Source organism: Pleurodeles waltl, unplaced genomic scaffold, assembly GCF_031143425.1.
Source record: "Pleurodeles waltl isolate 20211129_DDA unplaced genomic scaffold, aPleWal1.hap1.20221129 scaffold_39, whole genome shotgun sequence".
In the NCBI taxonomy this organism is placed as follows: Eukaryota; Metazoa; Chordata; class Amphibia; order Caudata; family Salamandridae; genus Pleurodeles; species Pleurodeles waltl.
Window position 1 is genome coordinate 7,855,532 of NW_027150097.1, and position 19,118 is coordinate 7,874,649.

Here is a 19,118-nt window from a genome sequence, read left to right on the forward strand (position 1 = left end):
TGTCTCAGAGGCACTGAGTTGATTGGTATGGAGCCAGGCACCTCCTGATCTGAATCTTGAACTGGCTCCAAATTCTGCATGTCCACACCCCTTGTAGTAGATGATTGAGAATTAGTAGCAGTCACCACCGGCCATGTGCACTGGCTCAAACTTCTGCATGTCCACACCCCATGTAGTCGATGATTGAGAATTAGTAGCAGTCACCACCGGATTCACTGTCAGGATGATCCATCCTCTCTCCTTCATCAGCTTCAGATCCCACTGTTTCCCTGAGCAGGAAGGTCTGGAATTGAAAATACAGAGGACATTAAACAACATTCACTCAGTACATGGCACTCATTTTGGTTTATACGCTCGAAATTGAGCCATGAGCGAGCTGTAAAGAGTGTCAGGATGGCCGAGTGGTCTAAGGCGCTGCGTTCAGGTCGCAGCCTCCCTTGGAGGTGTGGGTTCAAATCCCACTTCTGACAAGTGTATTTTGCGAGGTGGATACATTTTTTGACTTTTTTTTCCCAAGCACCGTATCAAAAACAATGTCAACAGTTTCTGTAAATTATCGATAAGATCTATTTTCCGTTGCTTGCACTAATTGCCTGAAGTTGGCTAAATCGCAGTAAATCGGTAAAGCAGGAAATCACAGCATCTTCAACAAATCGTGATAGAGGGGCAGATATAAAGGTTTCGACCCTACATATCAAAAGCGCAGCTGTCAATAGTTCAGCAGGTTCACAGTGCAGAAGGTTCAGTGGCACCAGGGTCCCCTGCGTCCCAATCACAGCTGGTTTTTAACTTCTGTATTCAGGGGATGGGAGGGGTGTGTTGCATCGTGCACACACAGTGCCTGTTTCGCAGATAAGTTTTATTAAATACACAGAGAATAATATAGAGTCATTGGCCACGAGGAACACCTTCCCTGAACATTTATTCTCTCTGGTTCCACGTCACCGCTCCTACCATCCAACTCTAAAACTCAGGGGAGACTAACACTCCCTACCTCCCTTGGTGTGCATCATAGGCGTGCCCATGACGAACACAACATTTCTCCTTAACCAATACAAAACAAACATAGCTGCTCAAAAAAAAGATACTATACTAAACCAGTATACAAGAATAGTACACAACAGGAAATGCCACATTCAGTCAATCCACCCCGAATCCTTGCAGCCGCGTTGAGCATGGCCGTCGAGGACTCAAACTGTACCGTTCAAGTCCTTGTCTCAGAGGCACTGAGTTGATTGGTATGGAGCCAGGCACCTCCTGATCTGAATCTTGAACTGGCTCCAAATTCTGCATGTCCACACCCCCTGTAGTAGATGATTGAGAATTAGTAGCAGTCGCCACCGGCCATGTGCACTGGCTCAAAATTCAGCATGTCCACACCCCATGTAGTAGATGATTGAGAATTAGTAGCAGTCACCACCGGATCCACTGTCAGGATGATCCATCCTCTCTCCTTCATCAGCTTCAGATCCCACTGTTTCCCTGAGCAGGAAGGTCTGGAATTGAAAATACAGAGGACATTAAACAACATTCACTCAGCACATGGCACTCATTTTGGTTTATAAGTTGGAAATTGAGCCATCAGTGCAGTGTCAAGAGTGTCAGGATGGCCGAGTGGTCTAAGGCGCTGCGTTCAGGTCGCAGTCTCCTTTGGAGGCGTGGGTTCGAATCCCACTTCTGACAAGGGTCTTTTGCGAGGTGGATACATTTTTTGACTTTTTTTTTCCAAGCACCCGTATCAAAAACAATGTCAACAGTTTCTGTAAATTATCGATTAGATCTATTGTCCGTTGCTTGCACTAATTTCCTGAAGTTGGCTAAATCGCAGTAAATAGGTAAAGCGGGAAATCACAGCATCTTCAACAAATCGTGATAGAGGGGCAGAGATAAAGGTTTCGACCCTACATATCAAGAGCGCAGCTGTCAATAGTTCAGCAGGTTCAAAGTGCAGAAGGTTCAGTGGCACCAGGGTCCCCTGCGTCCCAATCACAGCTGGTTTTTAACTTCTTTATTGAGGGCATGGGAGGGGTGTGTTGCATCGTGCACACACGGTGCCTGTTTCGCAGATAAGTTTTAATAAATACACAGAGAATAATACAGAGTCATTGGCCACGAGGAACACCTTCCCTGACCTTTTATTCTCTCCGGTTCCACGTCACCGCGCCTACCATCCAACTCCAAAACTCGGGGGAGACTAACACTCCCTACCTCCCTTGGTGTGCATCATAGGCGTGCCCATGACGAACACAACATTTCTCCTTAACCAATACAAAACAAACATAGCTGCTAAAAAAAAAGATACTATACTAATCCAGTATACAAGAATAGTACACAACAAGAAATGCCACATTCAGTCAATCCACCCCGAATCCTTGCAGCCGCGTTGAGCATGGCGGTCGAGGACTCAAACTGTACCGTTCAAGTCCTTGTCTCAGAGGCACTGAGTTGATTGGTATGGAGCCAGGCACCTCCTGATCTGAATCTTGAACTGGCTCCAAATTCTGCATGTCCACGCCCCTTGTAGTAGATGATTGAGAATTAGTAGCAGTCACCACCGGCCATGTGCACTGGCTCAAACTTCTGCATGTCCACACCCCATGTAGTCGATGATTGAGAATTAGTAGCAGTCACCACCGGATTCACTGTCAGGATGATCCATCCTCTCTCCTTCATCAGCTTCAGATCCCACTGTTTCCCTGAGCAGGAAGGTCTGGAATTGAAAATACAGAGGACATTAAACAACATTCACTCAGTACATGGCACTCATTTTGGTTTATACGCTCGAAATTGAGCCATGAGCGAGCTGTAAAGAGTGTCAGGATGGCCGAGTGGTCTAAGGCGCTGCGTTCAGGTCGCAGCCTCCCTTGGAGGTGTGGGTTCAAATCCCACTACTGACAAGTGTATTTTGCGAGGTGGATACATTTTTTGACTTTTTTTTCCCAAGCACCGTATCAAAAACAATGTCAACAGTTTCTGTAAATTATCGGTAAGATCTATTTTCCGTTGCTTGCACTAATTGCCTGAAGTTGGCTAAATCGCAGTAAATCGGTAAAGCAGGAAATCACAGCATCTTCAACAAATCGTGATAGAGGGGCCGAGATAAAGGTTTCGACCCTACATATCAAAAACGCAGCTGTCAATAGTTCAGCAGGTTCACAGTGCAGAAGGTTCAGTGGCACCAGGGTCCCCTGCGTCCCAATCACAGCTGGTTTTTAACTTCTGTATTCAGGGCATGGGAGGGGTGTTTTGCATCGTGCACACACAGTGCCTGTTTTGCAAATAAGTTTTAATAAATACACAGAGAATAATATAGAGTCATTGGCCACGAGGAACACCTTCCCTGACCTTTTATTCTCTCCAGTTCCACGTCACCGCGCCTACCATCCATCTCCAAAACTCGGGGGAGACTAACACTCCCTACCTCCCTTGGTGTGCATCATAGGCGTGCCCATGACGAACACAACATTTCTCCTTAACCAATACAAAACAAACATAGCTGCTAAAAAAAAAGATACTATACTAAACCAGTATACAAGAATAGTACACAACAAGAAATGCCACATTCAGTTAATCCACCCCGGATCCTTGCAGCCGCGTTGAGCATGGCCGTCGAGGACTCAAACTGCACAGTTCAAGTCCTTGTCTCAGAGGCACTGAGTTGATTGGTATGGAGCCAGGCACCTCCTGATCTGAATCTTGAACTGGCTCCAAATTCTGCATGTCCACACCCCCTGTAGTAGATGATTGAGAATTAGTAGCAGTCGCCACCGGCCATGTGCACTGGCTTAAAATTCAGCATGTCCACACCCCATGTAGTAGATGATTGAGAATTAGTAGCAGTCACCACCGGATCCACTGTCAGAATGATCCATCCTCTCTCCTTCATCAGCTTCAGATCCCACTGTTTCCCTGAGCAGGAAGGTCTGGAATTGAAAATACAGAGGACATTAAACAACATTCACTCAGTACATGGCACTCATTTTGGTTTATAAGCTGGAAATTGAGCCATCAGTGCAGTGTCAAGAGTGTCAGGATGGCCGAGTGGTCTAAGGCACTGCGTTCAGGTCGCAGTCTCCTTTGGAGGCGTGGGTTCGAATCCCACTTCTGACAAGTGTCTTTTGCGAGGTGGATACATTTTTGGACTTTTTTTTTCCAAGCACCCGTATCAAAAACAATGTCAACAGTTTCTGTAAATTATCGATAAGATCTATTGTCCGTTGCTTGCACTAATTTCCTGAAGTTGGCTAAATCGCAGTAAATCGGTAAAGCGGGAAATCACAGCATCTTCAACAAATCGTGATAGAGGGGCAGAGATAAAGGTTTCGACCCTACATATCAAGAGCGCAGATGTCAATAGTTCAGCAGGTTCACAGTGCAGAAGGTTCAGTGGCACCAGGGTCCCCTGCGTCCCAATCACAGCTGGTTTTTAACTTCTTTATTGAGGGCATGGGAGGGGTGTGTTGCATCGTGCACACACGGTGCCTGTTTCGCAGATAAGTTTTAATAAATACACAGAGAATAATACAGAGTCATTGGCCACGAGGAACACCTTCCCTGACCTTTTATTCTCTCCGGTTCCACGTCACCGCGCCTACCATCCAACTCCAAAACTCGGGGGAGACTAACACTCCCTACCTTCCTTGGTGTGCATCATAGGCGTGCCCATGACGAACACAACATTTCTCCTTAACCAATACAAAACAAACATAGCTGCTCAAAAAAAAGATACTATACTAATCCAGTATAAAAGAATAGTACACAACAAGAAATGCCACATTCAGTCAATCCACCCCGAATCCTTGCAGCCGCGTTGAGCATGGCGGTCGAGGACTCAAACTGTACCGTTCAAGTCCTTGTCTCAGAGGCACTGAGTTGATTGGTATGGAGCCAGGCACCTCCTGATCTGAATCTTGAACTGGCTCCAAATTCTGCATGTCCACACCCCTTGTAGTCGATGATTGAGAATTAGTAGCAGTCACCACCGGATTCACTGTCAGGATGATCCATCCTCTCTCCTTCATCAGCTTCAGATCCCACTGTTTCCCTGAGCAGGAAGGTCTGGAATTGAAAATACAGAGGACATTAAACAACATTCACTCAGTACATGGCACACATTTTGGTTTATACGCTCGAAATTGAGCCATGAGCGAGGTGTGAAGAGTGTCAGGATGGCCGAGTGGTCTAAGGCGCTGCGTTCAGATCGCAGCCTCCCTTGGAGGTGTGGATTCAAATCCCACTTCTGACAAGTGTATTTTGCGAGGTGGATACATTTTTGGACTTTTTTTTCCCAAGCACCGTATCAAAAACAATGTCAACAGTTTCTGTAAATTATCGATAAGATCTATTTTCCTTTGCTTGCACTAATTGCCTGAAGTTGGCTAAATCGCAGTAAATCGGTAAAGCAGGAAATCACAGCATCTTCAACAAATCGTGATAGAGGGGCAGAGATAAAGGTTTCGACCCTACATATCAAAAGCGCAGCTGTCAATAGTTCAACAGGTTCACAGTGAAGAAGGTTCAGTGGCACCAGGGTCCCCTGCGTCCCAATCACAGCTGGTTTTTAACTTCTGTATTCAGGGGATGGGAGGGGTGTGTTGCATCGTGCACACACGGTGCCTGTTTCGCAGATAAGTTTTATTAAATACACAGAGAATAATATAGAGTCATTGGCCACGAGGAACACCTTCCCTGACCATTTATTCTCTCCGGTTCCACGTCACCGCGCCTACCATCCAACTCTAAAAGTCAGGGGAGACTAACACTCCCTACCTCCCTTGGTGTGCATCATAGGCGTGCCCATGACGAACACAACATTTCTCCTTAACCAATACAAAAACAACATAGCTGCTAAAAAAAAAGATACTATACTAAACCAGTGTACAAGAATAGTACACAACAAGAAATGCCACATTCAGTCAATCCACCCCAAATCCTTGCAGCCGCGTTGAGCATGGCGGTCGAGGACTCAAACTGTACCGTTCAAGTCCTTGTCTCAGAGGCACTGAGTTGATTGGTATGGAGCCAGGCACCTCCTGATCTGAATCTTGAACTGGCTCCAAATTCTGCATGTCCACACCCCCTGTAGTAGATGATTGAGAATTAGTAGCAGTCGCCACCGGCCATGTGCACTGGCTCAAAATTCAGCATGTCCACACCCCATGTAGTAGATGATTGAGAATTAGTAGCAGTCACCACCGGATCCACTGTCAGGATGATCCATCCTCTCTCCTTCATCAGCTTCAGATCCCACTGTTTCCCTGAGCAGGAAGGTCTGGAATTGAAAATACAGAGGACATTAAACAACATTCACTCAGTACATGGCACTCATTTTGGTTTATAAGCTGGAAATTGAGCCATCAGTGCAGTGTCAAGAGTGTCAGGATGGCCGAGTGGTCTAAGGCGCTGCGTTCAGGTCGCAGTCTCCTTTGGAGACGTGGGTTCGAATCCCACTTCTGACAAGTGTCTCTTGCGAGGTGGATACATTTTTGGACTTTTTTTTTCCAAGCACCCGTATCAAAAACAATGTCAACAGTTTCTGTAAATTATCGATAAGATCTATTGTCCGTTGCTTGCACTAATTTCCTGAAGTTGGCTAAATCGCAGTAAAAAGGTAAAGCGGGAAATCACAGCATCTTCAACAAATCGTGATAGAGGGGCAGAGATAAAGGTTTCGACCCTACATATCAAGAGCGCAGCTGTCAATAGTTCAGCAGGTTCACAGTGCAGAAGGTTCAGTGGCACCAGGGTCCCCTGCGTCCCAATCACAGCTGGTTTTTAACTTCTTTATTGAGGGCATGGGAGGGGTGTGTTGCATCGTGCACACACGGTGCCTGTTTCGCAGATAAGTTTTAATAAATACACAGAGAATAATACAGAGTCATTGGCCACGAGGAACACCTTCCCTGACCTTTTATTCTCTCCGGTTCCACGTCACCGCGCCTACCATCCAACTCCGAAACTCGGGGGAGACTAACACTCCCTACCTCCCTTGGTGTGCATCATAGGCGTGCCCATGACGAACACAACATTTCTCCTTAACCAATACAAAACAAACATAGCTGCTAAAAAAAAAGATACTATACTAATCCAGTATACAAGAATAGTACACAACAAGAAATGCCACATTCAGTCAATCCACCCCGAATCCTTGCAGCCGCGTTGAGCATGGCGGTCGAGGACTCAAACTGTACCGTTCAAGTCCTTGTCTCAGAGGCACTGAGTTGATTGGTATGGAGCCAGGCACCTCCTGATCTGAATCTTGAACTGGCTCCAAATTCTGCATGTCCACACCCCCTGTAGTAGATGATTGAGAATTAGTAGCAGTCGCCACCGGCCATGTGCACTGGCTCAAAATTCAGCATGTCCACACCCCATGTAGTAGATGATTGAGAATTAGTAGCAGTCACCACCGGATCCACTGTCAGGATGATCCATCCTCTCTCCTTCATCAGCTTCAGATCCCACTGTTTCCCTGAGCAGGAAGGTCTGGAATTGAAAATACAGAGGACATTAAACAACATTCACTCAGTACATGGCACTCATTTTGGTTTATAAGCTGGAAATTGAGCCATCAGTGCAGTGTCAAGAGTGTCAGGATGGCCGAGTGGTCTAAGGCGCTGCGTTCAGGTCGCAGTCTCCTTTGGAGACGTGGGTTCGAATCCCACTTCTGACAAGTGTCTCTTGCGAGGTGGATACATTTTTGGACTTTTTTTTTCCAAGCACCCGTATCAAAAACAATGTCAACAGTTTCTGTAAATTATCGATAAGATCTATTGTCCGTTGCTTGCACTAATTTCCTGAAGTTGGCTAAATCGCAGTAAAAAGGTAAAGCGGGAAATCACAGCATCTTCAACAAATCGTGATAGAGGGGCAGAGATAAAGGTTTCGACCCTACATATCAAGAGCGCAGCTGTCAATAGTTCAGCAGGTTCACAGTGCAGAAGGTTCAGTGGCACCAGGGTCCCCTGCGTCCCAATCACAGCTGGTTTTTAACTTCTTTATTGAGGGCATGGGAGGGGTGTGTTGCATCGTGCACACACGGTGCCTGTTTCGCAGATAAGTTTTAATAAATACACAGAGAATAATACAGAGTCATTGGCCACGAGGAACACCTTCCCTGACCTTTTATTCTCTCCGGTTCCACGTCACCGCGCCTACCATCCAACTCCGAAACTCGGGGGAGACTAACACTCCCTACCTCCCTTGGTGTGCATCATAGGCGTGCCCATGACGAACACAACATTTCTCCTTAACCAATACAAAACAAACATAGCTGCTAAAAAAAAAGATACTATACTAATCCAGTATACAAGAATAGTACACAACAAGAAATGCCACATTCAGTCAATCCACCCCGAATCCTTGCAGCCGCGTTGAGCATGGCGGTCGAGGACTCAAACTGTACCGTTCAAGTCCTTGTCTCAGAGGCACTGAGTTGATTGGTATGGAGCCAGGCACCTCCTGATCTGAATCTTGAACTGGCTCCAAATTCTGCATGTCCACACCCCTTGTAGTAGATGATTGAGAATTAGTAGCAGTCACCACCGGCCATGTGCACTGGCTCAAACTTCTGCATGTCCACACCCCATGTAGTCGATGATTGCGAATTAGTAGCAGTCACCACCGGATTCACTGTCAGGATGATCCATCCTCTCTCCTTCATCAGCTTCAGATCCCACTGTTTCCCTGAGCAGGAAGGTCTGGAATTGAAAATACAGAGGACATTAAACAACATTCACTCAGTACATGGCACTCATTTTGGTTTATACGCTCAAAATTGAGCCATGAGGGAGGTGTGAAGAGTGTCAGGATGGCCGAGTGGTCTAAGGCGCTGCGTTCAGGTCGCAGCCTCCCTTGGAGGTGTGGGTTCAAATCCCACTTCTGACAAGTGTATTTTGCGAGGTGGATACATTTTTGGACTTTTTTTTCCCAAGCACCGTATCAAAAACAATGTCAACAGTTTCTGTAAATTATCGATAAGATCTATTTTCCGTTGCTTGCACTAATTGCCTGAAGTTGGCTAAATCGCAGTAAATCGGTAAAGCAGGAAATCACAGCATCTTCAACAAATCGTGATAGAGGGGCCGAGATAAAGGTTTCGACCCTACATATCAAAAGCGCAGCTGTCAATAGTTCAGCAGGTTCACAGTGCAGAAGGTTCAGTGGCACCAGGGTCCCCTGCGTCCCAATCACAGCTGGTTTTTAACTTCTGTATTCAGGGCATGGGAGGGGTGTGTTGCATCGTGCACACACAGTGCCTGTTTTGCAAATAAGTTTTAATAAATACACAGAGAATAATATAGAGTCATTGGCCACGAGGAACACCTTCCCTGACCTTTTATTCTCTCCAGTTCCACGTCACCGCGCCTACCATCCAACTCCAAAACTCGGGGGAGACTAACACTCCCTACCTCCCTTGGTGTGCATCATAGGCGTGCCCATGACGAACACAACATTTCTCCTTAACCAATACAAAACAAACATAGCTGCTCAAAAAAAAGATACTATACTAAACCAGTATACAAGAATAGTACACAACAAGAAATGCCACATTCAGTCAATCCACCCCGAATCCTTGCAGCCGCGTTGAGCATGGCGGTCGAGGTCTCAAACTGTACCGTTCAAGTCCTTGTCTCAGAGGCACTGAGTTGATTGGTATGGAGCTAGGCACCTCCTGATCTGAATCTTGAACTGGCTCCAAATTCTGCATGTCCACACCCCTTGTAGTAGATGATTGAGAATTAGTAGCAGTCACCACCGGCCATGTGCACTGGCTCAAACTTCTGCATGTCCACACCCCATGTAGTCGATGATTGAGAATTAGTAGCAGTCTCCACCGGATTCACTGTCAGGATGATCCATCCTCTCTCCTTCATCAGCTTCAGATCCCACTGTTTCCCTGAGCAGGAAGGTCTGGAATTGAAAATACAGAGGACATTAAACAACATTCACTCAGTACATGGCACTCATTTTGGTTTATACGCTCGAAATTGAGACATGAGCAAGGTGTGAAGAGTGTCAGGATGGCCGAGTGGTCTAAGGCGCTGCGTTCAGATTGCAGCCTCCCTTGGAGGTGTGGGTTCAAATCCTACTTCTGACAAGTGTATTTTGCGAGGTGGATACATTTTTGGACTTTTTTTTCCCAAGCACCGTATCAAAAACAATGTCAACAGTTTCTGTAAATTATCGATAAGATCTATTTTCCGTTGCTTGCACTAATTGCCTGAAGTTGGCTAAATCGCAGTAAATCGGTAAAGCAGGAAATCACAGCATCTTCAACAAATCGTGATAGAGGGGCCGAGATAAAGGTTTCGACCCTACATATCAAAAGCGCAGCTGTCAATAGTTCAGCAGGTTCACAGTGCAGAAAGTTCAGTGGCACCAGGGTCCCCTGCGTCCCAATCACAGCTGGTTTTTAACTTCTGTATTCAGGGGATGGGAGGGGTGAGGGTTTTGCGTCGTGCACACACAGTGCCTGTTTTGCAGAGAAGTTTTAATAAATACACAAAGAATAATATGGAGTCATTAGCCACGAGGAACACCTTCCCCTACATTTTATTCTCTCCGATTCCACATCACCGCACCTACCATCCAACTCCAAAACTCGGGGGAGACTAACACTCCCTACCTCCCTTGGTGTGCATCATGGGCGTGCCCATGACGAACACAACATTTCTCCTTAACCAATACAAAACAAACATAGCTGTTCAAAAAAAAGATACTATACTAATCCAGTATACAAGAATAGTACACAACATTAAATACCACATTCAGTCAATCCACCCCGAATCCTTGCAGCCGCGTTGAGCATGGCGGTCGAGGACTCAAATTGTACCCTTCAAGTCCTTGTCTCAGAGGCACTGAGTTGATTGGTATGGAGCCAGGCACCTCCTGATCTGAATCTTGAACTGGCTCCAAATTCTGCATGTCCACACCCCCTGTAGTAGATGATTGAGAATTAGTAGCAGTCACCACAGGCCATATGCACTGGCTCAAAATTCTGCAAGTCCACACCCCATGTAGTAGATGATTGAGAATTAGTAGCAGTCACCACAGGGTCCACTGTCAGGATGATCCATCCTCTCTCCTTCATCAGCTTCAGATCCCACTGTTTCCCTGAGCAGGAAGGTCTGGAATTGAAAATACAGAGGACATTAAATAAAATTCACTCAGTACATGGCACTCATTTTGGTTTATAAGCTGGAAATTGAGCCATCAGTCTGGTGTCAAGAGTGTCAGGATGGCCGGGTGGTCTAAGGTGCTGCATTCAGGTCACAGTCTCCCTTGGAGACGTGGGTTCAAACCCCTCTTCTGACAAGTGTCTTTTGCGAGGTAGATACATTTTTTGACTTTTTTTTTCCAAGCACCCTTATCAAAAACAATGTCAACAGTTTCTGTAAATTATCGATAAGATCTATTGTCCGTTGCTTGCACTAATTGCCTGAACTTGGCTAAATCGCAGTAAATCGGTAAAGCAGGAAATCACAGCATCTTCAACAAATCGTGATAGAGGGGCCGAGATAAAGGTTTCAACCCTACATATCAAAAGCACAGCTGTCAATAGTTCAGCAGGTTCACAGTGCAGAAGGTTCAGTGGCACCAGGGTCCCCTTGGTCCCAATCACAGCTGGTTTTTAACTTCTGTATTCAGGGCATGGGAGGGGTGTGTTGCATCGTGCACAGACAGTGCCTGTTTCGCAAATAAGTTTTAATAAATACACAGAGAATAATATAGAGTCATTGGCCACGAGGAACACCTTCCCTGACCTTTTATTCTCTCTGGTTCCACGTCACCGCGCCTACCATCCAACTCCAAAACTCGGGGGAGACTAACACTCCCTACCTCCCTTGGTGAGCATCATAGGCGTGCCCATGACGAACACAACATTTCTCCTTAACCAATACAAAACAAACATAGCTGCTCAAAAAAAAGATACTATACTAAACCAGTATACAAGAAGAGTACACAACAAGAAATGCCACATTCAGTCAATCCACCCCGAATCCTTGCAGCCGCGTTGAGCATGGCGGTCGAGGACTCAAACTGTACCGTTCAAGTCCTTGTCTCAGAGGCACTGAGTTGATTGGTATGGAGCCAGGCACCTCCTGATCTGAATCTTGAACGGGCTCCAAATTCTGCATGTCCACACCCCTTGTAGTAGATGATTGAGAATTAGTAGCAGTCACCACCGGCCATGTGCACTGGCTCAAACTTCTGCATGTCCACACCCCATGTAGTCGATGATTGAGAATTAGTAGCAGTCACCACTGGATTCACTGTCAGGATGATCCATCCTCTCTCCTTCATCAGCTTCAGATCCCACTGTTTCCCTGAGCAGGAAGGTCTGGAATTGAAAATACAGAGGACATTAAACAACATTCACTCAGTACATGGCACTCATTTTGGTTTATACGCTCGAAATTGAGCCATAAGCGAGGTGTGAAGCGTGTCAGGATGGCCGAGTGGTCTAAGGCGCTGCGTTCAGATTGCAGCCTCCCTTGGAGATGTGGATTCAAATCCCACTTCTGACAAGTGTATTTTGCAAGGTGGATACATTTTTGGACTTTTTTTCCCAAGCACTGTATCAAAAACAATGTCAACAGTTTCTGTAAATTATCGATAAGATCTATTTTCCGTTGCTTGCACTAATTGCCTGAAGTTGGCTAAATCGCAGTAAATCGGTAAAGCAGGAAATCACAGCATCTTCAACAAATCATGATAGAGGGGCCGAGATAAAGGTTTCGACCCTACATATCAAAAGCACAGCTGTCAATAGTTCAGCAGGTTCACAGTGCAGAAGGTTCAGTGGCACCAGGGTCCCCTGCGTCCCAATCACAGCTGGTTTTTAACTTCTGTATTCAGGGGATGGGAGAGGTGGGGGTGTTGCGTCGTGCACACACAGTGCCTGTTTTGCAGAGAAGTTTTAATAAATACACAAAGAATAATATGGAGTCTTTAGCCACGAGGAACACCTTCCCCTACCTTTTATTCTCTCCGATTCCACATCACCGCACCTACCATCCAACTCTAAAACTCGGGGGAGACTAACACTCCCTATCTCCCTTGGTGTGCATCATGGGCGTGCCCATGACGAACACAACATTTCTCCTTAACCAATACAAAACAAACATAGCTGCTCAAAAAAAAGATACTATACTAATCCAGTATACAAGAATAGTACACAACAATAAATACCACATTCAGTCAATCCACCCTGAATCCTTGCAGCCGCGTTGAGCATGGCGGTCGAGGACTCAAATTGTACCCTTCAAGTCCTTGTCTCAGAGGCACTGAGTTGATTGGTATGGAGCCAGGCACCTCCTGATCTGAATCTTGAACTGGCTCCAAATTCTGCATGTCCACACCCCCTGTAGTAGATGATTGAGAATTAGTAGCAGTCACCACAGGCCATATGCACTGGCTCAAAATTCTGCAAGTCCACACCCCATGTAGTAGATGATTGAGAATTAGTAGCAGTCACCACAGGGTCCACTGTCAGGATGATCCATCCTCTCTCCTTCATCAGCTTCAGATCCCACTGTTTCCCTGAGCAGGAAGGTCTGGAATTGAAAATACAGAGGACATTAAATAAAATTCACTCAGTACATGGCACTCATTTTGGTTTATAAGCTGGAAATTGAGCCATCAGTCTGGTGTCAAGAGTGTCAGGATGGCCGGGTGGTCTAAGGTGCTGCATTCAGGTCACAGTCTCCCTTGGAGACGTTGGTTCAAACCCCTCTTCTGACAAGTGTCTTTTGCGAGGTGGATACATTTTTTGACTTTTTTTTTCCAAGCACCCTTATCAAAAACAATGTCAACAGTTTCTGTAAATTATCGATAAGATCTATTGTCCGTTGTTTGCACTAATTGCCTGAAGTTGGCTAAATCGCAGTAAATCGGTAAAGCAGGAAATCACAGCATCTTCAACAAATCGTGATAGAGGGGCCGAGATAAAGGTTTCGACCCTACATATCAAAAGCACAGCTGTCAATAGTTCAGCAGGTTCACAGTGCAGAAGGTTCAGTGGCACCAGGGTCCCCTTGGTCCCAATCACAGCTGGTTTTTAACTTCTGTATTCAGGGCATGGGAGGGGTGTGTTGCATCGTGCACAGACAGTGCCTGTTTCGCAAATAAGTTTTAATAAATACACAGAGAATAATATAGAGTCATTGGCCACGAGGAACACCTTCCCTGACCTTTTATTCTCTCTGGTTCCACGTCACCGCGCCTACCATCCAACTCCAAAACTCGGGGGAGACTAACACTCCCTATCTCCCTTGGTGAGCATCATAGGCGTGCCCATGACGAACACAACATTTCTCCTTAACCAATACAAAACAAACATAGCTGCTCAAAAAAAAGATACTATACTAAACCAGTATACAAGAAGAGTACACAACAAGAAATGCCACATTCAGTCAATCCACCCCGAATCCTTGCAGCCGCGTTGAGCATGGCGGTCGAGGACTCAAACTGTACCGTTCAAGTCCTTGTCTCAGAGGCACTGAGTTGATTGGTATGGAGCCAGGCACCTCCTGATCTGAATCTTGAACTGGCTCCAAATTCTGCATGTCCACACCCCTTGTAGTAGATGATTGAGAATTAGTAGCAGTCACCACCGGCCATGTGCACTGGCTCAAACTTCTGCATGTCCACACCCCATGTAGTCGATGATTGAGAATTAGTAGCAGTCACCACTGGATTCACTGTCAGGATGATCCATCCTCTCTCCTTCATCAGCTTCAGATCCCACTGTTTCCCTGAGCAGGAAGGTCTGGAATTGAAAATACAGAGGACATTAAACAACATTCACTCAGTACATGGCACTCATTTTGGTTTATACGCTCGAAATTGAGCCATAAGCGAGGTGTGAAGCGTGTCAGGATGGCCGAGTGGTCTAAGGCGCTGCGTTCAGATTGCAGCCTCCCTTGAAGATGTGGGTTCAAATCCCACTTCTGACAAGTGTATTTTGCAAGGTGGATACATTTTTGGAATTTTTTTCCCAAGCACTGTATCAAAAACAATGTCAACAGTTTCTGTAAATTATCGATAAGATCTATTTTCCGTTGCTTGCACTAATTGCCTGAAGTTGGCTAAATCGCAGTAAATCGGTAAAGCAGGAAATCACAGCATCTTCAACAAATCATGATAGAGGGGCCGAGATAAAGGTTTCGACCCTACATATCAAAAGCACAGCTGTCAATAGTTCAGCAGGTTCACAGTGCAGAAGGTTCAGTGGCACCAGGGTCCCCTGCGTCCCAATCACAGCTGGTTTTTAACTTCTGTATTCAGGGGATGGGAGAGGTGGGGGTGTTGCGTCGTGCACACACAGTGCCTGTTTTGCAGAGAAGTTTTAATAAATACACAAAGAATAATATGGAGTCTTTAGCCACGAGGAACACCTTCCCCTACCTTTTATTCTCTCCGATTCCACATCACCGCACCTACCATCCAACTCTAAAACTCGGGGGAGACTAACACTCCCTATCTCCCTTGGTGTGCATCATGGGCGTGCCCATGACGAACACAACATTTCTCCTTAACCAATACAAAACAAACATAGCTGCTCAAAAAAAAGATTCTATACTAATCCAGTATACAAGAATAGTACACAACAATAAATACCACATTCAGTCAATCCACCCTGAATCCTTGCAGCCGCGTTGAGCATGGCGGTCGAGGACTCAAATTGTACCCTTCAAGTCCTTGTCTCAGAGGCACTGAGTTGATTGGTATGGAGCCAGGCACCTCCTGATCTGAATCTTGAACTGGCTCCAAATTCTGCATGTCCACACCCCCTGTAGTAGATGATTGAGAATTAGTAGCAGTCACCACAGGCCATATGCACTGGCTCAAAATTCTGCAAGTCCACACCCCATGTAGTAGATGATTGAGAATTAGTAGCAGTCACCACAGGGTCCACTGTCAGGATGATCCATCCTCTCTCCTTCATCAGCTTCAGATCCCACTGTTTCCCTGAGCAGGAAGGTCTGGAATTGAAAATACAGAGGACTTTAAATAAAATTCACTCAGTACATGGCACTCATTTTGGTTTATAAGCTGGAAATTGAGCCATCAGTCTGGTGTCAAGAGTGTCAGGATGGCCGGGTGGTCTAAGGTGCTGCATTCAGGTCACAGTCTCCCTTGGAGACGTTGGTTCAAACCCCTCTTCTGACAAGTGTCTTTTGCGAGGTGGATACATTTTTTGACTTTTTTTTTCCAAGCACCCTTATCAAAAACAATGTCAACAGTTTCTGTAAATTATCGATAAGATCTATTGTCCGTTGTTTGCACTAATTGCCTGAAGTTGGCTAAATCGCAGTAAATCGGTAAAGCAGGAAATCACAGCATCTTCAACAAATCGTGATAGAGGGGCCGAGATAAAGGTTTCGACCCTACATATCAAAAGCACAGCTGTCAATAGTTCAGCAGGTTCACAGTGCAGAAGGTTCAGTGGCACCAGGGTCCCCTGCGTCCCAATCACAGCTGGTTTTTAACTTCTGTATTCAGGGCATGGTAGGGGTGTGTTGCATCGTGCACACACAGTGCCTGTTTCGCAAATAAGTTTTAATAAATACACAGAGAATAATATAGAGTCATTGGCCACGAGGAACACCTTCCCTGACCTTTTATTCTCTCCGGTTCCACGTCACCGCGCCTACCATCCAACTCCAAAACTCGGGGGAGACTAACACTCCCTACCTCCCTTGGTGAGCATCATAGGCGTGCCCATGACGAACACAACATTTCTCCTTAACCAATACAAAACAAACATAGCTGCTCAAAAAAAAGATACTATACTAAACCAGTATACAAGAAGAGTACGCAACAAGAAATGCCACATTCAGTCAATCCACCCCGAATCCTTGCAGCCGCGTTGAGCATGGCGGTCGAGGACTCAAACTGTACCGTTCAAGTCCTTGTCTCAGAGGCACTGAGTTGATTGGTATGGAGCCAGGCACCTCCTGATCTGAATCTTGAACTGGCTCCAAATTCTGCATGTCCACACCCCCTGTAGTAGATGATGGAGAATTAGTAGCAGTCACGACTGGCCATATGCACTGGCTCAAAATTCTGCAAGTCCATACCCCATGTAGTAGATGATTGAGAATTAGTAGCAGTCACCACAGGGTCCACTGTCAGGATGGTCCATCCTCTCTCCTTCATCAGCTTCAGATCCCACTGTTTCCCTGAGCAGGAAGGTCTGGAATTGAAAATACAGAGTACATTAAATAACATTCACTCAGTACATGGCACTCATTTTGGTTTATAAGCTGAAAATTGAGCCATCAGTCTGGTGTCGAGAGAGTCAGGATGGCCGGGTGGTCTAAGGTGCTGCATTCAGGTCACAGTCTTCCTTGGAGACATGGGTTCAAACCCCTCTTCTGACAAGTGTCTTTGCAAGGTGGATACATTTTTGGACTTTTTTTTCCAAGCACCCTTATCAAAAACAATGGCAACAGTTTCTGTAAATTATCGATAAGATCTATTGTCCGTTGCTTGCACTAATTGCCTGAAGTTGGCTAAATCGCAGTAAATCGGTAAAGCAGGAAATCACAGCATCTTCAACAAATGGTGATAGAGGGGCCAAGATAAAGGTTTCGACCCTACATATCAAAAGCACAGCTGTCCATAGTTCAGCAGGTTCACAGTGCAGAAGGTTCAGTGGCACCAGGGTCCCCTGCGTCCCAATCACAGCTTGTTTTTAACTTCTGTATTCAGGGCATGGGAGGGGTGTGTTGCATCGTGCACACACAGTGCCTGTTTTGCAAATAAGTTTTAATAAATACACAGAGAATAATATAGAGTCATTGGCCACGAGGAACACCTTCCCTGACCTTTTATTCTCTCCAGTTCCACGTCACCGCGCCTACCATCCAACTCCAAAACTCGGGGGAGACTAACACTCCCTACCTCCCTTGGTGTGCATCATAGGCGTGCCCATGACGAACACAACATTTCTCCTTAACCAATACAAAACAAACATAGCTGCTAAAAAAAAAGATACTATACTAAACCAGTATACAAGAATAGTACACAACAAGAAATGCCACATTCAGTTAATCCACCCCGGATCCTTGCAGCCGCGTTGAGCATGGCGGTCGAGGACTCAAACTGCACAGTTCAAGTCCTTGTCTCAGAGGCACTGAGTTGATTGGTATGGAGCCAGGCACCTCCTGATCTGAATCTTGAACTGGCTCCAAATTCTGCATGTCCACACCCCCTGTAGTAGATGATTGAGAATTAGTAGCAGTCGCCACCGGCCATGTGCACTGGCTTAAAATTCAGCATGTCCACACCCCATGTAGTAGATGATTGAGAATTAGTAGCAGTCACCACCGGATCCACTGTCAGGATGATCCATCCTCTCTCCTTCATCAGCTTCAGATCCCACTGTTTCCCTGAGCAGGAAGGTCTGGAATTGAAAATACAGAGGACATTAAACAACATTCACTCAGTACATGGCACTCATTTTGGTTTATAAGCTGGAAATTGAGCCATCAGTGCAGTGTCAAGAGTGTCAGGATGGCCGAGTGGTCTAAGGCGCTGCGTTCAGGTCGCAGTCTCCGTTGGAGGCGTGGGTTCGAATCCCACTTCTGACAAGTGTCTTTTGCGAGGTGGATACATTTTTGGACTTTTTTTTTCCAAGCACCCGTATCAAAAACAATGTCAACAGTTTCTGTAAATTATCGATAAGATCTATTGTCCGTTGCTTGCACTAATTTCCTGAAGTTGGCTAAATCGCAGTAAATAGGTAAAGCGGGAAATCACAGCATCTTCAACAAATCGTGATAGAGGGGCAGAGATAAAGGTTTCGACCCTACATATCAAGAGCGCAGCTGTCAATAGTTCAGCAGGTTCACAGTGCAGAAGGTTCAGTGGCACCAGGGTCCCCTGCGTCCCAATCACAGCTGGTTTTTAACTTCTTTATTGAGGGCATGGGAGGGGTGTGTTGCATCGTGCACACACGGTGCCTGTTTCGCAGATAAGTTTTAATAAATACACAGAGAATAATACAGAGTCATTGGCCACGAGGAACACCTTCCCTGACCTTTTATTCTCTCCGGTTCCACGTCACCGCACCTACCATCCAACTCCAAAACTCGGGGGAGACTAAC

The 19,118-nt window shown here is 45.8% G+C and overlaps 7 non-coding genes across 7 annotated transcripts; all 7 read left to right on the top strand.

Annotated features, from left to right (window-relative positions):
- Positions 1 to 387: 387 nt before the first annotated feature.
- TRNAL-CAG (transfer RNA leucine (anticodon CAG)) lies at positions 388 to 470 on the top strand. The gene has a single exon. It is a non-coding gene; the product is annotated as a tRNA-Leu (tRNA).
- A 1,130-nt stretch (positions 471 to 1,600) lies between these two features.
- On the top strand, positions 1,601 to 1,683 carry TRNAL-CAG (transfer RNA leucine (anticodon CAG)). Its single transcript has one exon. It is a non-coding gene; the product is annotated as a tRNA-Leu (tRNA).
- A 2,344-nt stretch (positions 1,684 to 4,027) lies between these two features.
- TRNAL-CAG (transfer RNA leucine (anticodon CAG)) lies at positions 4,028 to 4,110 on the top strand. The gene has a single exon. It is a non-coding gene; the product is annotated as a tRNA-Leu (tRNA).
- Positions 4,111 to 6,375: 2,265 nt separating this feature from the next.
- Positions 6,376 to 6,458, top strand: TRNAL-CAG (transfer RNA leucine (anticodon CAG)). The gene has a single exon. It is a non-coding gene; the product is annotated as a tRNA-Leu (tRNA).
- A 1,131-nt stretch (positions 6,459 to 7,589) lies between these two features.
- Positions 7,590 to 7,672, top strand: TRNAL-CAG (transfer RNA leucine (anticodon CAG)). Its single transcript has one exon. It is a non-coding gene; the product is annotated as a tRNA-Leu (tRNA).
- Positions 7,673 to 8,803: 1,131 nt separating this feature from the next.
- Positions 8,804 to 8,886, top strand: TRNAL-CAG (transfer RNA leucine (anticodon CAG)). Its single transcript has one exon. It is a non-coding gene; the product is annotated as a tRNA-Leu (tRNA).
- Positions 8,887 to 18,519: 9,633 nt separating this feature from the next.
- Positions 18,520 to 18,602, top strand: TRNAL-CAG (transfer RNA leucine (anticodon CAG)). Its single transcript has one exon. It is a non-coding gene; the product is annotated as a tRNA-Leu (tRNA).
- Positions 18,603 to 19,118: the final 516 nt, after the last annotated feature.